Below are 18,575 nucleotides of genomic sequence, written 5' to 3' on the forward strand. Positions count from 1 at the left end.
AAGGAGCTGATCACTATGCGCATGCGAGATGGGGCCTCGGTCCATGAGCATGGCCTGAAGATGATTGGGCTCGTGGACAAGCTCGTTGGCATGGATCTGATCTTGCCTTCGGAGTTGACCACCGACATGTTGCTCTTATCGCTGCCTAGCTCATTTGATCCTTTTGTGGTGAACTTCAATATGAACAATATGGAGCCGACCCTTGAGGAGTTGGTGAACATGCTTGTGACCTTTGAGTCCCCATCAAGAAAGAGAAGCCGTTTCTTTTTGTGGGCTCTTCATCTGGTACGAAGACCGGTCCACCTGGGAAGGGAAAGAAGCGTTCTTTCCAACGTCCCAAGAAGAACGTGCCCTTGAAAAGGCAGACTCCGGGTCCCGTTGTGGCAGCCACACTAGTGAAGGCTGACAAGACTGTTGACATCTGTCATCACTGCAAGAAGCCTGGACATTGGAGGCGTAACTGCATGGAATATCTGGCCCAGAAGAGTTCTGGGAACGGTATGTTCTATATTGAAGTAAACATTTCAATTAACTCTACTTCTTGGGTATTGGATACCGGCTGTGGCTCACATCTCTGTAATAATTTGCAGGTGATGGGAAGAAGTAGGAGGCTCAAGGAAGGTGAGACCTTCTTGAGGATGGGCAAAGGGGCAAGAGTTGCTGCCAAAGCTGTTGGAGATGTTTCTTTAATTTTGAACAATGATTTTAAGTTGTTGTTAAGAGATGTTTTGTTTGTACCAGACTTGGTGAAAAACATTATTTCCATTTCTATGTTGGACAAAGATGGATTTTCTTGTTTATTTAGCAAATGTGTTTGCAACATTTACAAGAATGAATGTTTAGTTGGTACTAGAGAACTTGAAAACGATCTCTATAATTTAAAATTGAAAGATATTCCACTAAACAATGTCCAAGCGATAACAAAAACAAACAAGCGCAAAACATTCGCTGGGCTTTGACAGACCGATTCCGTCGAAGTTTTCTCAGGCTGTGGCAGATCAAAAACTTTCACGTCCGATTTTGAAGGGGGGGGGGGGGGGGGAGATCCTAATGGGATCCTATCCCAATTTTTCTTTTGCTAGGCCCATAATGAAAAACCCCACTCCGCCCTCTTTCTTTTTGCTGTCCCATCCATAAATGGAGGATCCCCGGCATACTGATTCCCCTATTGATTAACCTCCTCCAACCTCCGAAACGGATAAGATCCCAAGAGCTTCGTCTATACTTAATATGGCACAATTATGGCATGCTCAATTAGGACATATTTCCCTAAGAAGGATGAACAAGCTAGTGGGAGTTGGCATGTTTGATATGTCTGATATTAATGCTCTCACGACTTGTGAATCCTGTCTAAAAGGAAAGATGACCAAAATTCCCTTTAAGGGCCACGTGGAGCGAGCCAAAGGGTTATTGGATTTGATCCATACCGATGTGTGCGGTCCGCTTAGCATCACCACTAAGCATGGACATGCCTACTTCATCACCTTTATCGATGACTTTTCGAGGTATGGGTATGTGTATTTGATGAAATACAAGTCTGAAGCCTTTGAAAGGTTCAAATAATTCAGAAGTGAAGTAGAGAAGCAATTGGGACGAAGCATCAAGACATTTGATCGGATCGAGGTGGTGAGTACTTGTGTGGGGACCCGGGCTCTAACTCAATTCTTTTGGGATTTATTGGATCTTTGCTCGAAAATGTGGGTCAAATTTTTTGCTTTTAACATGAACTCAAATGTATAATTAAAGCATAACATGTCTCTATATTAGTTAAACAACATAATGTACATACAAGTCTGTCTAGTACAATCATACGCTAGTGTTTAAATACCAACTACAAATATCAGTAGTACAAGTCTAATAAGCAAACACTAGAAATCATCAACTGCCCGAGATCTCCACGCTATCATCAATCTCTCATCTAGCTCGAGACCCAGATCCTGCCCCACCTGTTGCCATGCACACATACAGACACGACAACAGCCGGATAACTCCGGTGAGAACAAATCCTAGTATAAAACATGGTAAGCATGTACAGAAACAATCTAAATCATAAAACATGCTATCATGAGCATATTCAAAAGTAATAGATTTCATAATCTATGAAATCAAATCAAAATAAGCATGCAACCCAATTCAGATACACATGCAATTTAAATCAAGTCATATAAACATGCTGTCATGACTGAAAGCAATAAACATGGATTTCATAGTCTATGAAACCACATTCATAACCACATGCAGTTCTAGTCAACTCATGTCTAGACTCGACTCAACTATATCTCTAGGGATCCCGGGGTGAATAAGACGTCACTGTCTGTCACCTACCCTCCCAATCGGGGTGACGTACGTCTTATTCCTAGACTTCGGTCATATCTGTATCGAATAATCTACAATAGGAGGGTGTCTGCTCCTATGTAACGATACACCGAACGTCTAGAAGCCTGACTATCTGTCAAACTTTCCTATCTCAAATGCAATGTATAACAATCTGTAAACAAAGCATGCTCTTTTCAAAAGATTTGAATATAAGTCTATAAACAAATCATAATCATATCAAAATATAAACAATAATCAAGTATGTGATTTTATTGGGAAACTCAAATGAGATCTGATTTGAGTTATATTTTCCCAGATATCACATGAATTATACCTTTGTCGTCCCGGTCTGACGAAGACGAAGTTTCGAAGTCAAATCTGTCCATATCCAATCTGAAAAGACAATATCGAATACATAGTATCAATGACTAACTCAATTCACAATCTGTTCTGATCAATACTCAATTCAGTACATAATCTGATCAATATCTGAACACTATACAATCTGACTCATATCAATGATATCACAATATAATCGAATTCATATCTGAATCTGAACAATCTAATTTAACTGATGTTTCGACGGCATAACAATACTGTCTCGATAACCCCGTCAGTCTAAACATCACAGATATAATATCAGACTTCGTAATCAATAACCATATCAGTCATAATCTCAATAACAATACAAATCTGTCATGAAATCTCAGTCAAATCAACTCTGAAATTCATAACAAATACAGAAACAATCTGTTCTTCAATCTGACTTCGATTATACACTATTTACGGTAGCAGAAATGTCATATCTGCTTCATATTCAATTCTGACAACATCATAATTACAAAACATCTCAAAACGTAATAAAACTTACGTCCTTGTGTAGCTCGAGTCGAGAGGAACTCGATACTGCGTTCGGATTCGAATTCTGATGCACGGATTCTTCGAAATCACAAATCTAAAAGGCGTAAGGATTTTTCCTCTCCAACCTTCGACCCTTTCTGAAATTCTGAGAGAAACCACGTGTAACTATCATATATATACTGCATGCAACCGAATAAAACGTGGCATAGTTTTTCTTGTTGCACGTAAGACCGCGGGTGCGGTGAGTGTAAGGAGCGCGGGTGCGCTCAAGCGGTGATCCTAGCCATTCTCTCGGCAGCTCAGACCGCGGGTGCGCTTCTTGCAAGACCGCGGGTGCGGTGTCCTCAGCGCGGGTGCGCTCCGTCTAATACCGCGGGTGCGGTGTGTCTACGGGATTTGTACTTAATTTTCTGCACATGCACCGCGGGTGCGGTCGTGCTAGCACCGCGGGTGCGGTCGTGCAAACTTCTAAATTCTAGTTTTCTGATCATGCAACACCTGGTTTCTCAAATCTTTCTTCCCTCATTGCATGTCATGCATTCTCATATCTTTCGAGTCTTACATTAACGAAGATTAACAATCTTGGTTTATCAATTCTATAATTCTTGGGCATTAAATTTCTCCCCCTCTTAGATCTGAGTTCGTCCTCGAACTCATAAACAATCAATTTAGAGATATACGAGAAGAAATGTATACTAGAGTTCAACTCGAACTCAACTCTCTGATTCCAATCTGGAATAAGAATTCATGAAGTATCCTATCATAATACTTCTTAAACTAATTCTGACAGAATCAATCTTGCCATATTGGTTATACAACATCCGTATAAACCAATTACAGTTTATAATAAAACAATACCATTAATTGTTCTCCCATCTGTTTATCCCAATCAAGGATATACTCAATCTTCAGCTTCAAATACCAATCGTCATCATCCGACGTTGGTTTCTTCAATCTGTTCATTCTGAACTATCTTTATCTTCTTTTGAATTTTCTTCAAACGAAATCTGTAGTATTCAATATATACTGTCTTGCCTATAACTATCTCATTACCCATCTGATAAGCTGATAGTTACTGTCACGCAGTGATACTAAGTCATATCAATTAGTTCTAACATCCAGCATCACAGTTCTCTGGATATCTTCTAATATCTGGATCATACACTCTGACTGTCTGTCACTCTGTGAATAATCTGCAAAATAACTTATGGTATGGTCTGCCATAATTGCAAACTTAATCACAATCACAATCTGATATAGTCTACTTCTACACTCTAGTCACTCTGACTATGTTCTGACATCAATCTGTGTCATTTGGTTCTGTTTGTACATCATCTTGTACAAACTAATAGATATAGATTGAACAATCTGTCAATCATAATCATATTATATCCTAATCTGGAAAATATTGGGATAATCTTATTACGAAATTCATCGAGATATACTCCCCATGTCGAATCAGAAATATACTAAGTCTGTAATAAATCTTCTGATTTCTTTCTTTCTGTATTCTCTGTTAGCGATTCAGACGTATCAGTACAATTTCTGCCAACATTTCTGCACAAATTCTGTCACGACTGATCTAATCTGTCTATATCGTACCTGTCTGTTCGAATCTCATACATTCACAGTCAGCAAAATGAACACTGAATCTACTACAATGCATTTCTGACACTATCGGTGATTTCAGACTCGGTATAAACAAATCAGTTAATAACATAAAGTAAAGAAAAAATACCTACCTGGTATTCGGCTCTGACTATCAATATCAATTCTGTTATACAATTCTGTAACATTCTGACATCATGACACAATCAGTCTAATACAGACCACAAAATCACATATCTGTTTCTCTGACCGATACTCTGCTCTGATTATCGAAATACTGTTCTGACCACTCTGATCACGTTTCTGAACTGCTGAAATTCTCGAATTCATCTCTGATACAAGCTGAACTGTATATACTCTCAACGGTTCATAAAATCTGTATCAATACTGACTCAGAATAACACTAATCTATACTAATCTAGTCAATATATAGGATTGTAAGTTCTAACAATACTATCGATTCTGATAAATCAATCAAATGTTCATGCCATTATGATCAACTGCTATAAATCATCTGCCAATATAATATGCTCCCCAACCAATACAAGATATCACGAATACTGATTTAGAACAATAACAATACACTGCAGATATAAAGCAATAATCGAATAAGATAATCTGTCAAATCAGACATAATCCATTTCTGACAATTCTGACATTTCCGAATTTCTGATCTTTCTGATATCTGTATCTGATCAGTCACTGATCACAATATCAACTGTCTCAAAATCAATCAGTATACTAACATCAGATATCATTTATTCTGAATACAATCTGTTTCAAACAAAATACATATCTGAACAATTTCTGTATACAAGAATCATAATTCTCAGAATATTTATAACGATCTTTCAAATATTCTTTCAATTCATCTTGTATCATTCTGTACACTCAATATCATTCTGTACTGAATTCTAAAACAACAATCAGTATCTGATCTGAATTCAATTCTGAAATCTATCTTTTTGATATCAAGCAAATTTAATATCTGATCTAGGCAAACATCAGCCAACTCATACATCATTGGCAAATCTGCCAATTCTAGGCTCGATTTCAGTGGATCTACTGAATACATAAGGATGCAATCTGCTCCTTTCTGTACTAATCGAGTCATATATAATACAGATATCAAAGGAATTCTAAATCTAGAATTCGTACTAGGGTATCCCCACTGATCAGTCCTCTCTGGTCTGAATCTTACCATTTCTGGAACAATTCTACAATCTATCTGTACTTGTTCAGCATATACATATCAATAATGCGTTCAAATCAGAAAACACAAGTACATCATAATCTGTCTGTATCTCTATTTCATTCTCATCTTACTGTAGTATACCATATATACAGAAATCTCTGATATCAACATTTCCTCAACAAGCTAGGAAATCAATACTATAGTACAACTAGACCCAAATCAGATACAACATATCTCCATGCTACTCTATCAGCTATACTCATATGAAATGCATTAGTATATATCAATACATATGCAATAGAATCATAAAGACTAGTACCTGTCACCATATCTGGGTCTGTTTCACAATCAGTGTCATCAGATGATTCTGTTCCCTAAAATCTTCGGGAATATCTTTGAGGACAAACTCTCGCAAAGTGTCCCGACTGTTTACAGACATTACATCTACTAAGTACTCCTTGGCAGTGTTCCGTGGAATGTCTTCCTCCGCAAGTTCTGCAATATACACCAGTATAACTCGGACTGGAAACACTGGAGCTAGATGAACTACTCTGTCCACCTCCTAATTTCTTAAACTGTTTCTTTTCAATCTTCAATGGTTCTTTCTTTTTACCACTGCTACTGCCAATCTCAACTCTGGAAGGCAGTTGTTGTGGATTCGGTGCTGGAAGATCAAACGATGCTCCCTGTTGTCCTATCAGAACCGTTTCTGCTCTTTTGGCTCTGTTCAATGTATCAGCAAAACTATTCATTGCTTCACACTCACCAATGTACGTATTTCTGGATTCAATACCTGAATGAACTGGCTAGACATCGCATCATCATTCCTAGCCACAAGAGGGGCAAAACGTAATAAGGTGAAGAACTGAGCCAAATACTCATCAATACTCATCTGATTCTGTCTCAGGTTTGCAAATTCTGCACTTCTATCCTGTCTGTACGATGTAGGGAAGAATCTTTAATAGAATTCAAATTTAAAAATCTTCCACGAAATCACTGAACGGTTTTGTTCTAAAGCTCCTTTGGTTAGTAACCACCATCTTCTTGCAGTCTCTTGCAATTGGTTCTCAATCAGGTTAACTCTACACTCATCTGTGAAACCAAGGAATTCAAACACCATTTCTGTCTCCTCAAGCCAATTCTCACAATCTACTGACGTCTCAGTTCCTTTCATAATCGGCGGTTGAAACGACTGAAATCTCTTCATCTGCGTTTCTATCGGAGTCTCTGATACATCTATCTGTTCAGTCGAAGTACTGCCCCTTTCTGGAAATCTCCGAGGTGGTATATCTTTATATCAAACAGATTAGTACCCAATCTATACAGTCTGTCTCAGCCCTCCTCTGATCATATACCTCTGATCCAGACTCGGTTCTGATTCAGGCTTAACCATTACATGCTGCAATCAACTCAGATAACAAACAACATGTAATAGGGAAAGCGATAAATCATGCTAGCACATATAATGTAAGTCAACATTAACATAATTCTCATGCTAGCAATCACATGCAAGGAAAGAAAATTCAATCTACCCCGCTCATTCTCTTCTATCTCAGTCTAAAGAATCTATCAACTCTGACTATCTCAATCTAAAGGATATATTGCTCTGATACCACCTGTTGTGGGGACCCGGGCTCTAACTCAATTCTTTTGGGATTTATTGGATCTTTGCTCGAAAATGTGGGTCAAATTTTTTGCTTTTAACATGAACTCAAATGTATAATTAAAGCATAACATGTCTCTATATTAGTTAAACAACATAATGTACATACAAGTCTGTCTAGTACAATCATACGCTAGTGTTTAAATACCAACTACAAATATCAGTAGTACAAGTCTAATAAGCAAACACTAGAAATCTTCAACGCCCGAGATCTCCACGCTATCATCAATCTCTCATCTAGCTCGAGACCCAGATCCTGCCCCACCTGTTGCCATGCACACATACAGACACGACAACAGCCGGATAACTCCGGTGAGAACAAATCCCAGTATAAAACATGGTAAGCATGTACAGAAACAATCTAAATCATAAAACATGCTATCATGAGCATATTCAAAAGTAATAGATTTCATAATCTATGAAATCAAATCAAAATAAGCATGCAACCTAATTCAGATACACATGCAATTTAAATCAAGTCATATAAACATGCTGTCATGACTGAAAGCAATAAACATGGATTTCATAGTCTATGAAACCACATTCATAACCACATGCAGTTCTAGTCAACTCATGTCTAGACTCGACTCAACTATATCTCTAGGGATCCCGGGGTGAATAAGACGTCACTGTCTGTCACCTACCCTCCCAATCGGGGTGACGTACGTCTTATTCCTAGACTTCGGTCATATCTGTATCGAATAATCTACAATAGGAGGGTGTCTGCTCCTATGTAACGATACACCGAACGTCTAGAAGCCTGACTATCTGTCAAACTTTCCTATCTCAAATGCAATGTATAACAATCTGTAAACAAAGCATGCTCTTTTCAAAAGATTTGAATATAAGTCTATAAACAAATCATAATCATATCAAAATATAAACAATAATCAAGTATGTGATTTTATTGGGAAACTCAAATGAGATCTGATTTGAGTTATATTTTCCCAGATATCACATGAATTATACCTTTGTCGTCCCGGTCTGACGAAGACGAAGTTTCGAAGTCAAATCTGTCCATATCCAATCTGAAAAGACAATATCGAATACATAGTATCAATGACTAACTCAATTCACAATCTGTTCTGATCAATACTCAATTCAGTACATAATCTGATCAATATCTGAACACTATACAATCTGACTCATATCAATGATATCACAATATAATCGAATTCATATCTGAATCTGAACAATCTAATTTAACTGATGTTTCGACGGCATAACAATACTGTCTCGATAACCCCGTCAGTCTAAACATCACAGATATAATATCAGACTTCGTAATCAATAACCATATCAGTCATAATCTCAATAACAATACAAATCTGTCATGAAATCTCAGTCAAATCAACTCTGAAATTCATAACAAATACAGAAACAATCTGTTCTTCAATCTGACTTCGATTATACAATATTTACGGTAGCAGAAATGTCATATCTGCTTCATATTCAATTCTGACAACATCATAATTACAAAACATCTCAAAACGTAATAAAACTTACGTCCTTGTGTAGCTCGAGTCGAGAGGAACTCGATACTGCGTTCGGATTCGAATTCTGATGCACGGATTCTTCGAAATCACAAATCTAAAAGGCGTAAGGATTTTTCCTCTCCAACCTTCGACCCTTTCTGAAATTCTGAGAGAAACCACGTGTAACTATCATATATATACTGCATGCAACCGAATAAAACGTGGCATAGTTTTTCTTGTTGCATGTAAGACCGCGGGTGCGGTGAGTGTAAGGAGCGTGGGTGCGCTCAAGCGGTGATCCTAGCCATTCTCTCGGCAGCTCAGACCGCGGGTGCGCTTCTTGCAAGACCGCGGGTGCGGTGTCCTCAGCGCGGGTGCGCTCCGTCTAATACCGCGGGTGCGGTGTGTCTACGGGATTTGTACTTAATTTTCTGCACATGCACCGCGGGTGCGGTCGTGCTAGCACCGCGGGTGCGGTCGTGCAAACTTCTAAATTCTAGTTTTCTGATCATGCAACACCTGGTTTCTCAAATCTTTCTTCCCTAATTGCATGTCATGCATTCTCATATCTTTCGAGTTTTACATTAACGAAGATTAACAATCTTGGTTTATCAATTCTATAATTCTTGGGCATTACAACTTGAGTGCCGAGTTCCAAGAGTATCTTAGGGAGAATGGGATTCTCTCACAGTGGACTCCGCCCGCTACACCACAGTTGAATGGTGTTTCGGAGAGTCGTAACCGGACTTTGATGGACATGGTTCGGTCTATGATGAGGGTTCACGGAGTTGCCGCCATCCTTTTGGGGATATGCGCTTGAGACAGAGGCACTGTTGTTGAACAATGTCCATTCAAAGGCAGTTGACAAGACACCATATGAGATATAGATGGGTAAGCCACCCAAATATTCTTATCTTAGAAATGGGGGTGCCCTGCTTATGTGAAGCAGGTAGTGGGAGATAAATTGGATAGACGATCCATTTTATGTTACTTTGTGGGATATCCAAAGAATTCGGTTGGATACTACTTCTATCATCCCCAAGAAACAAAGGTGTGGGGACCCGGGCTCTAATTCTTTTTCTTGGGATTAAATGGATCATTAATATAAAATGTGGGTCAAATTTTCGCTTTTTAACATTCAATCAAATGTTACTAACTAGGCATAAAACATGTCTCTATTTTATTACATTAGCATAATATACAAATATAAAATACAAGTCTTGTTCTTACAACTAGTGTCCAGTACCATCTATAAACAACGGTAGTATAAGTCTAGCCAAAAGAACCACTAGTCCTCTGCTGCACCCGAGATCACCACGCTATGTCCATCGCTCATCTCTGTCGTGACCCAGATCCTGCCCCACCTGTTGTTATGCACACATACAGACATAACAACAGCCGGAAAACCGGTGAGAACAAATCCCAGTATAAACATGTAACATGCATATAAACAATCTAAACATGAAACATGCTAATATGAATGTCATTCATATAAAATCATGCAATGTGAATCTAATCATGTCTAGACTCGACTCGACTAGAACTCTAGGGATCCCGTTGTGAATAAGACGTCACTGGCTGTCATCCTACCCTACCAATCGAGGTGTTGTACGTCTTATTCCTAGACTTCGGCCTGATCTGTATCCGCGTCTACAATAGGGGCGGTGATCTTCCCCTAAGCTGAGATATCGCCGAACATCTAGTAGTCTGCCTGATCTCCAGACTGCCCTATCTTAATGCATGAATACAAAATCTGTAAACAAGCATAATGCAATGCTACACGATCTGTAAACAAAGCATAGCAAGATCTGAATACAAGTTCTATAAACAAATCTATAACAATCATAATCATATCAAGGTATGAACAATAAAACAAGTATGTGATTTTGGTTGGGAAACTCAAATGTGATCTCATTTGAGTCGTGATTCCCCAAACAAAACATGTACTATACCTTTCGTCGTAGAATCGCTGTCACGATCGCCAATACGAATCTGAAATGGAAATGTTGATATAAACTCTATCAATTCCTAATCTAATCAACACATATCCAAGTCACTACGTGATCTCAAAACAATCTGACGGCATAACGATGTAATTCCCGATACCGGTCAATCAAATTCTCAACAGATATCAACACTATCTTATTCTCAATCATAATCCAATACAATATTCATCCCAAAACATGTCATAGTACCCAAAATCTGCATATTTAGTTCTAAACATGCTATAAAAATTGTAACAATTGCATATGACATCCGATAATTGATCCGTTTACGGTTCTACAACCTCTACCATTTCAAAAACATAGTATGAAGTTCAATTCATCATTTTCCCATCACATAAATATCAAAACATGCTGGAATTGAATGAAACTTACATTACTTTGTAGCTAATACGGAGGGGAGTTCAAAACCGCAATTGGATTAAAGTTTGGATGGCTAAATCTTGTTAAACCACAATTTAAAGAACCAAAGAACATGTATTTTCCTTTCTCTGAATGTGTCGAATCCTCTGAAATGAAGAAGGAAGCGAAGCCACTTATATATATATTGCATGATTTAGGACAAATGGCTTGTTCTTTGAAGTACACGTCTCGCGCATATGCGCGGCATTACTCGCGCATATGCGCGAGACCTACTGGTCTCGGCCATGCAGAATTTCTCACCTCGCGCATATGCGCCACTTTTCTCGCGCATATGCGCCATTGTCACTGGAGGTGTCGCGCATATGCGCCGCTTCTATCCGCGCATATGCGCCAATGCTACTGTAGATGTCGCGCATATGCGCCACCCTTTCCGCGCATATGCGCCAATGCTACTGGAATTATCGCGCATATGCGCCACTTATCTTCGCGCATATGCGCCAACTGTTCTGTCCAAATTTTAAGATTTTCTCCTCTTGTCCAAGTATTTCTTATTCTCATCTCACTTAACACTCCTCATTATATATATATACGTACTCATATATTCAGAGTATTATGTCGATGAGAACTATTAATCTCGAGCCTTACATTTCTCCCCCTCTAAGAAATGATTTTGTCCTCGAAATCGTAGGAAATTACCAAACATACATGACAAGTAATATAATCAATACTAAAAATTTACTTACATCATGTAAATAATTCAGGATGTTTCTGTCGCATATTCGCTTCTGTTTCCCAAGTCGCTTCTTCGATGCCATGACGACTCCATTGGACTTTCACTAGGGGAATATTCTTCGTTCTGAGCTTCTTTTCTTTCCGATCAAGAATCTGTATCGGTTGTTCCACATAGCTCAATGTCTGATCAAGTTCAGCTTCGTCAGGTTGAATGACATGAGAAACATCTGGCATATACTTACGCAACATCGATACATGAAAGACATCATGTATCCCAGATAGAGAAGGAGGAAGTGCAAGTCGATAAGCTCGATCGCCAATCTTCTCAAGAATCTCGTAAGGACCAATGTATCGAGGAGATAATTTCCCGCGTTTGCCAAATCGAACAACGCCTCTGAACGGAGAAATTTTCAAGAATACTCTATCTCCCGCCTCAAATACTAACGGTCTACGTCTGATATTGGCATACTTTGCTTGTCGATCTTGTGCTGTCTTCATCCTCTTCTGAATGAGTTTTACCTTCTCTGTCATGTCACGAATCATATCTGGCCCAAGTTCTGGTACTTCTGAAACGTCATCCCAGTATAGCGTAGATCTGCACTTCTTGCCATACAAAGCTTCAAACGGTGCCATCTCAATACTCGTCTGATAGCTATTATTGTAAGAGAATTCACAAAGAGGTAGGGAATCTTGCCAACCAATGCCAAAATCTAGCACGACGGCTCTTAACATATCCTCTAATGTTTGGATAGTTCGCTCTGACTGTCCGTCTGTCTGAGGATGGTAAGCAGTACTTAGGTGTAATGTCGTACCTAAGGCCTGCTGTAGACTGTGCCAGAAGTGTGAAGTGAATCGTGGATCACGATCTGATACGATAGACTTCGGCACTCCATGCAATCTGACTACCTCACGAATATAAATCTCTGCCATCTGATCCTGTCTATATGTCATTCTGTATGGGATGAAACAAGCAGATTTGGTCAATCTGTCATTAATAACCCAAATTGCATCACAGCCTTTGGATGATCGAGGTAACTTCGTCACGAAATCCATGGAAATGTGATCCCATTTCCATTCAGGAATGGCTAAACTCTGAAGTAATCCACCAGGCTTCTTCCTCTCAGCTTTCACCTGTTGGCAGTTCAAACATTTAGACACAAATTCGGCAATGTCTGACTTCATTTGCTTCCACCAGAACTGTGTCTTCAAGTCGTTGTACATTTTCCTGCCACCCGGATGAATGCTGAACCGACTACAATGTGCCTCTGTCAGAATCTGCTGTCTCAAATCTGCAACATCTGGCACAACTAGACGGTTATTCACGTACAACACATGATCTCGTACCTGATATTCTGATACATGCCCTGATCTGACCATTTGGATTGATTTCTGCACATTCTGATCGGTTCTTTGTGCTTCCTTGATCCTCATAATCAAATTGGGCTCAACTTGGATAGCAGCAAGTCGTAATGGCTTTTTATCTGTATCAAATGCTAATCCGGAGAAACAGCAATTTTCAACTAACTTGTTAACACCTATCGTCGATAAGGACAAGGCACATACCTTTCGACTCAAGGCATCTGCTGCTGCATTTGACTTTCCTGGATAGTATTTAATTTCACAATCAAAATCTTTCAGTAGATCAAGCCATCTACGCTGCCTCATGTTCAGCTCTGATTGAGAAAATAGGTACTTTAAGCTCTTGTGATCGGAGAATATCTCAAATTTTTCGCCGTAGAGATAATGACGCCAAATCTTTAATGCAAATACGATAGCCGCCAATTCCAGATCATGAATGGGGTATCGTACCTCATGTGGCTTCAATTGTCTCGAGGCGTATGCGATCACATGGCCTCGCTGCATAAGAACACATCCCAAACCTCTATGAGAAGCATCACAATATACAACGAAATTACCCGTACCTGAAGGTATCGTCAACACTGGAGCACTAGTTAGCCTTTTCTTCAGTTCCAGGAAGCTAGACTCGCACTCCTCTGACCAAACAAATGGTGCATTCTTTTGCGTCAATTGAGTTATTGGCTTTGCAATACTGGAGAAATCTTTGATAAATCTTCTGTAGTATCCGGCTAAGCCCATGAAACTGCGTATTTCTGGCACAGAAGTCGGTCTCGACCAACTGATCACAGCTTCAACTTTACTCGGATCCACAGAAATACCATCTCCAGATATAATGTGTCCCAAAAAGACAACTCGATTCAACCAAAACTCACACTTTGACAATTTAGCATACAATCTCTCATTTCTCAGTGTCTGCAACACAATCCTGAGATGTTCTGCATGCTCATTCCTATTCTTCGAATACACCAAAATGTCATCAATGAAGACAATCACAAATTCATCTAAATACCTCTGAAACACTTGGTTCATCAAGCCCATAAATACCGCAGGAGCATTGGTTAAACCAAAAGGCATGACAATAAATTCGTAATGTCCATACCTGGTTCGAAATGCTGTCTTCAGTATGTCTATATCTCGAACTCTGAGCTGATGATATCCAGAACGCAAATCAATCTTCGAATACACGGAGGATCCCTGCAACTGATCAAATAGGTCATCGATCCTAGGCAAAGGATATTTATTCTTGATCGTTGCCTTGTTCAGCTGCCGGTAGTCTATACACAATCGCATCGAACCATCTTTCTTCCGCACAAACAGCACCGGAGCGCCCCAAGGAGATACACTAGGTCTGATATATCCCTTGGCCAGAAGATCTTCTAATTGTGCTTTCAATTCTTTTAGTTCGATGGGTGCCATCCTATACGGAGTTCTCGAAATAGGGACGGTACCTGGTGTAAGATCAATACTGAAGTCTACCTCACGAACCGGAGGTAATCCTGGGATCTCATCTGGAAAAATATCTGGAAATTCCCGCACTACTGGTATGTCTGCCAACGCCGGGCTCGACTTCTGCATATCTACAGCATAAATAAAGAAACCATCTGCTCCTTTCTGTAACAATCTATTCATAGTAAGAGCCGAAATCAAGGGAATCCGAGATCTGGAACTCTTCCCGTAGAATTTCCACTCGTCTGTCATCTCGGGTCTGAATCTGACAATCTTATGGAAACAATCCACGGTAGCTCTGTACTTCGTTAGCATGTCAATACCGACTATACAATCAAAATCAGCTAGACCCAACACTATACAATCTAGGTCAATCTCATGCCCCTCAAACTGTAGAATGCAATGTCTAACCGTAGTTACAGATATCAATCCACTTCCCAACGGAGAATTAATCGACACAACATCTAACAAAGACTCAACAGGCAATGAATGCAATAATGCAAATCGCTCTGAAATGAATGTATGTGATGCACCTGTATCTATCAAGATATAAGCAGGATAACCATAAAGAGAGCAGTTACCTGCTATAACATCATCTGGTGCATCTTGTGCCTGCTCTTCGGTTAATGCAAACACTTGGGCCTGTTGCCTCGGAGGTTGAGTCACAGTCTGACTACCTCGGCCTCTGGATTGAGTCTGTGCCGGTGGAGGCTGAAAAGAGCGAACTGATGATGCCTGCCGCTCAAACTGAGGTACGGAACCGGATGCTCTTCCACTCTGGCCTTGCTGTACACTCCTCTGGGGACAGACTTTGGCAAAATGCCCCGGTTGCCTACAAATGTTACATCGGCCTGTAACTCCCTGGCACTGTTCAGTTGCATGCCTACCTCCACAAGAATTGCAGTAGACACCTGAAGTCCTTGAACTTTGATCAAAACCAGTCTGTCTTGATCCGCTGGAGCTGGACGAACTGCTCCCAGGTCGCTTAAACTGTTTCCCCTTCGCCTTCAGCTGTTCTTTGCGTCCACTACTACTACCACCGCTTTCGAATCGAGGAGGAGGAACTTGGGATGGAGGTGGTGGCGATCTCGGACTCGGTGCAACATAAGGAGCACTCCGCTGCCTCAACAATCCTGCTTCTGCACCCTTGGCTCGATTCAATGCATCCGAGAAATTATCGGGTCTCCTAGTATTGACCAACGTAAAGATATCTGGATTCAGGCCATTTATAAACTGATCTGCCATGGCCTCATCATTTCCTGAAACATGGGGTGCAAAACGAAGCAAAGAAGAGAATTTGGCAACGTACTCCTCAATGTTCAATTGCCCTAGCCTCAGATTGGCAAATTCTGCACCTTTATCCTTGCGATAAGAGATGGGAAAAAAACGCTGATAAAATTCCGTCTTGAATACCTTCCACGTAATCTCGGTACCCCGCTGCTCTAAAGCTCTCCTAATGTTCAACCACCAATTCTTGGCTACATCTTGCAATTGATGGCCAATTAGCTTTATTCTCTTCTCGTCACTGTACTCCAAAGAGTCGAATAACATTTCAATGTCTTCAAGCCAACTTTCGCACTCGATGGCATTCTCGGTACCTTTTAAGGTGGGAGGTCGAAAGGATTGGAATCGCTTCAGCAACGTCTCCATAGGGGTCGCCGTAACATCCATAGGATCTCCGGATGTACTCCCCTGTTCTGGCGCTGCTGGTCGTAGAGGTACGGCTGCTCTTCTAGGAGGCATATCTAATAATCCAAAGGATTAGTATACAATATATACAACTGTCTCAGTCATCTTCTAGTCAGTTACCTCTGATCTAGAATCAGTTCTGATTCAGTTTATCACATGCTGAAAGAAATCAAACACAAACAACATGTAATAGGAAAGCAATAATCATGCTAACACATCATAAGCAAGGAAGAAGACTCGATCTACCCCGCTCATTCTATCCTATCTCAGGCTAAAGGAACTCTCGGCTCTGATACCACCTGTTGCGGGGAACCGGGCTCTAATTCTTTTTCTTGGGATTAAATGGATCATTAATATAAAATGTGGGTCAAATTTTCGCTTTTTAACATTCAATCAAATGTTACTAACTAGGCATAAAACATGTCTCTATTTTATTACATTAGCATAATATACAAATATAAAATACAAGTCTTGTTCTTACAACTAGTGTCCAGTACCATCTATAAACAACGGTAGTATAAGTCTAGCCAAAAGAACCACTAGTCCTCTGCTGCGCCCGAGATCACCACGCTATGTCCATCGCTCATCTCTGTCGTGACCCAGATCCTGCCCCACCTGTTGTTATGCACACATACAGACATAACAACAGCCGGAAAACCGGTGAGAACAAATCCCAGTATAAACATGTAACATGCATATAAACAATCTAAACATGAAACATGCTAATATGAATGTCATTCATATAAAATCATGCAATGTGAATCTAATCATGTCTAGACTCGACTCGACTAGAACTCTAGGGATCCCGTTGTGAATAAGACGTCACTGGCTGTCACCTACCCTACCAATCGAGGTGCTGTACGTCTTATTCCTAGACTTCGGCCTGATCTGTATCCGCGTCTACAATAGGGGCGGTGATCTTCCCCTAAGCTGAGATATCGCCGAACATCTAGTAGTCTGCCTGATCTCCAGACTGCCCTATCTTAATGCATGAATACAAAATCTGTAAACAAGCATAATGCAATGCTACACGATCTGTAAACAAAGCATAGCAAGATCTGAATACAAGTTCTATAAACAAATCTATAACAATCATAATCATATCAAGGTATGAACAATAAAACAAGTATGTGATTTTGGTTGGGAAACTCAAATGTGATCTCATTTGAGTCGTGATTCCCCAAACAAAACATGTACTATACCTTTCGTCGTAGAATCGCTGTCACGATCGCCAATACGAATCTGAAATGGAAATGTTGATATAAACTCTATCAATTCCTAATCTAATCAACACATATCCAAGTCACTACGTGATCTCAAAACAATCTGACGGCATAACGATGTAATTCCCGATACCGGTCAATCAAATTCTCAACAGATATCAACACTATCTTATTCTCAATCATAATCCAATACAATATTGATCCCAAAACATGTCATAGTACCCAAAATCTGCATATTTAGTTCTAAACATGCTATAAAAATTGTAACAATTGCATATGACATCCGATAATCGATCCGTTTACGGTTCTACAACCTCTACCATTTCAAAAACATAGTATGAAGTTCAATTCATCATTTTCCCATCACATAAATATCAAAACATGCTGGAATTGAATGAAACTTACATTACTTTGTAGCTAATACGGAGGGGAGTTCAAAACCGCAATCGGATTAAAGTTTGGATGGCTAAATCTTGTTAAACCACAATTTAAAGAACCAAAGAACATGTATTTTCCTTTCTCTGAATGTGTCGAATCCTCCGAAATGAAGAAGGAAGCGAAGCCACTTATATATATATTGCATGATTTAGGACAAATGGCTTGTTCTTTGAAGTACACGTCTCGCGCATATGCGCGGCATTA

Source organism: Primulina eburnea, chromosome 16 (genome assembly GCF_022965805.1).
Source record: "Primulina eburnea isolate SZY01 chromosome 16, ASM2296580v1, whole genome shotgun sequence".
In the NCBI taxonomy this organism is placed as follows: domain Eukaryota; kingdom Viridiplantae; phylum Streptophyta; class Magnoliopsida; order Lamiales; family Gesneriaceae; genus Primulina; species Primulina eburnea.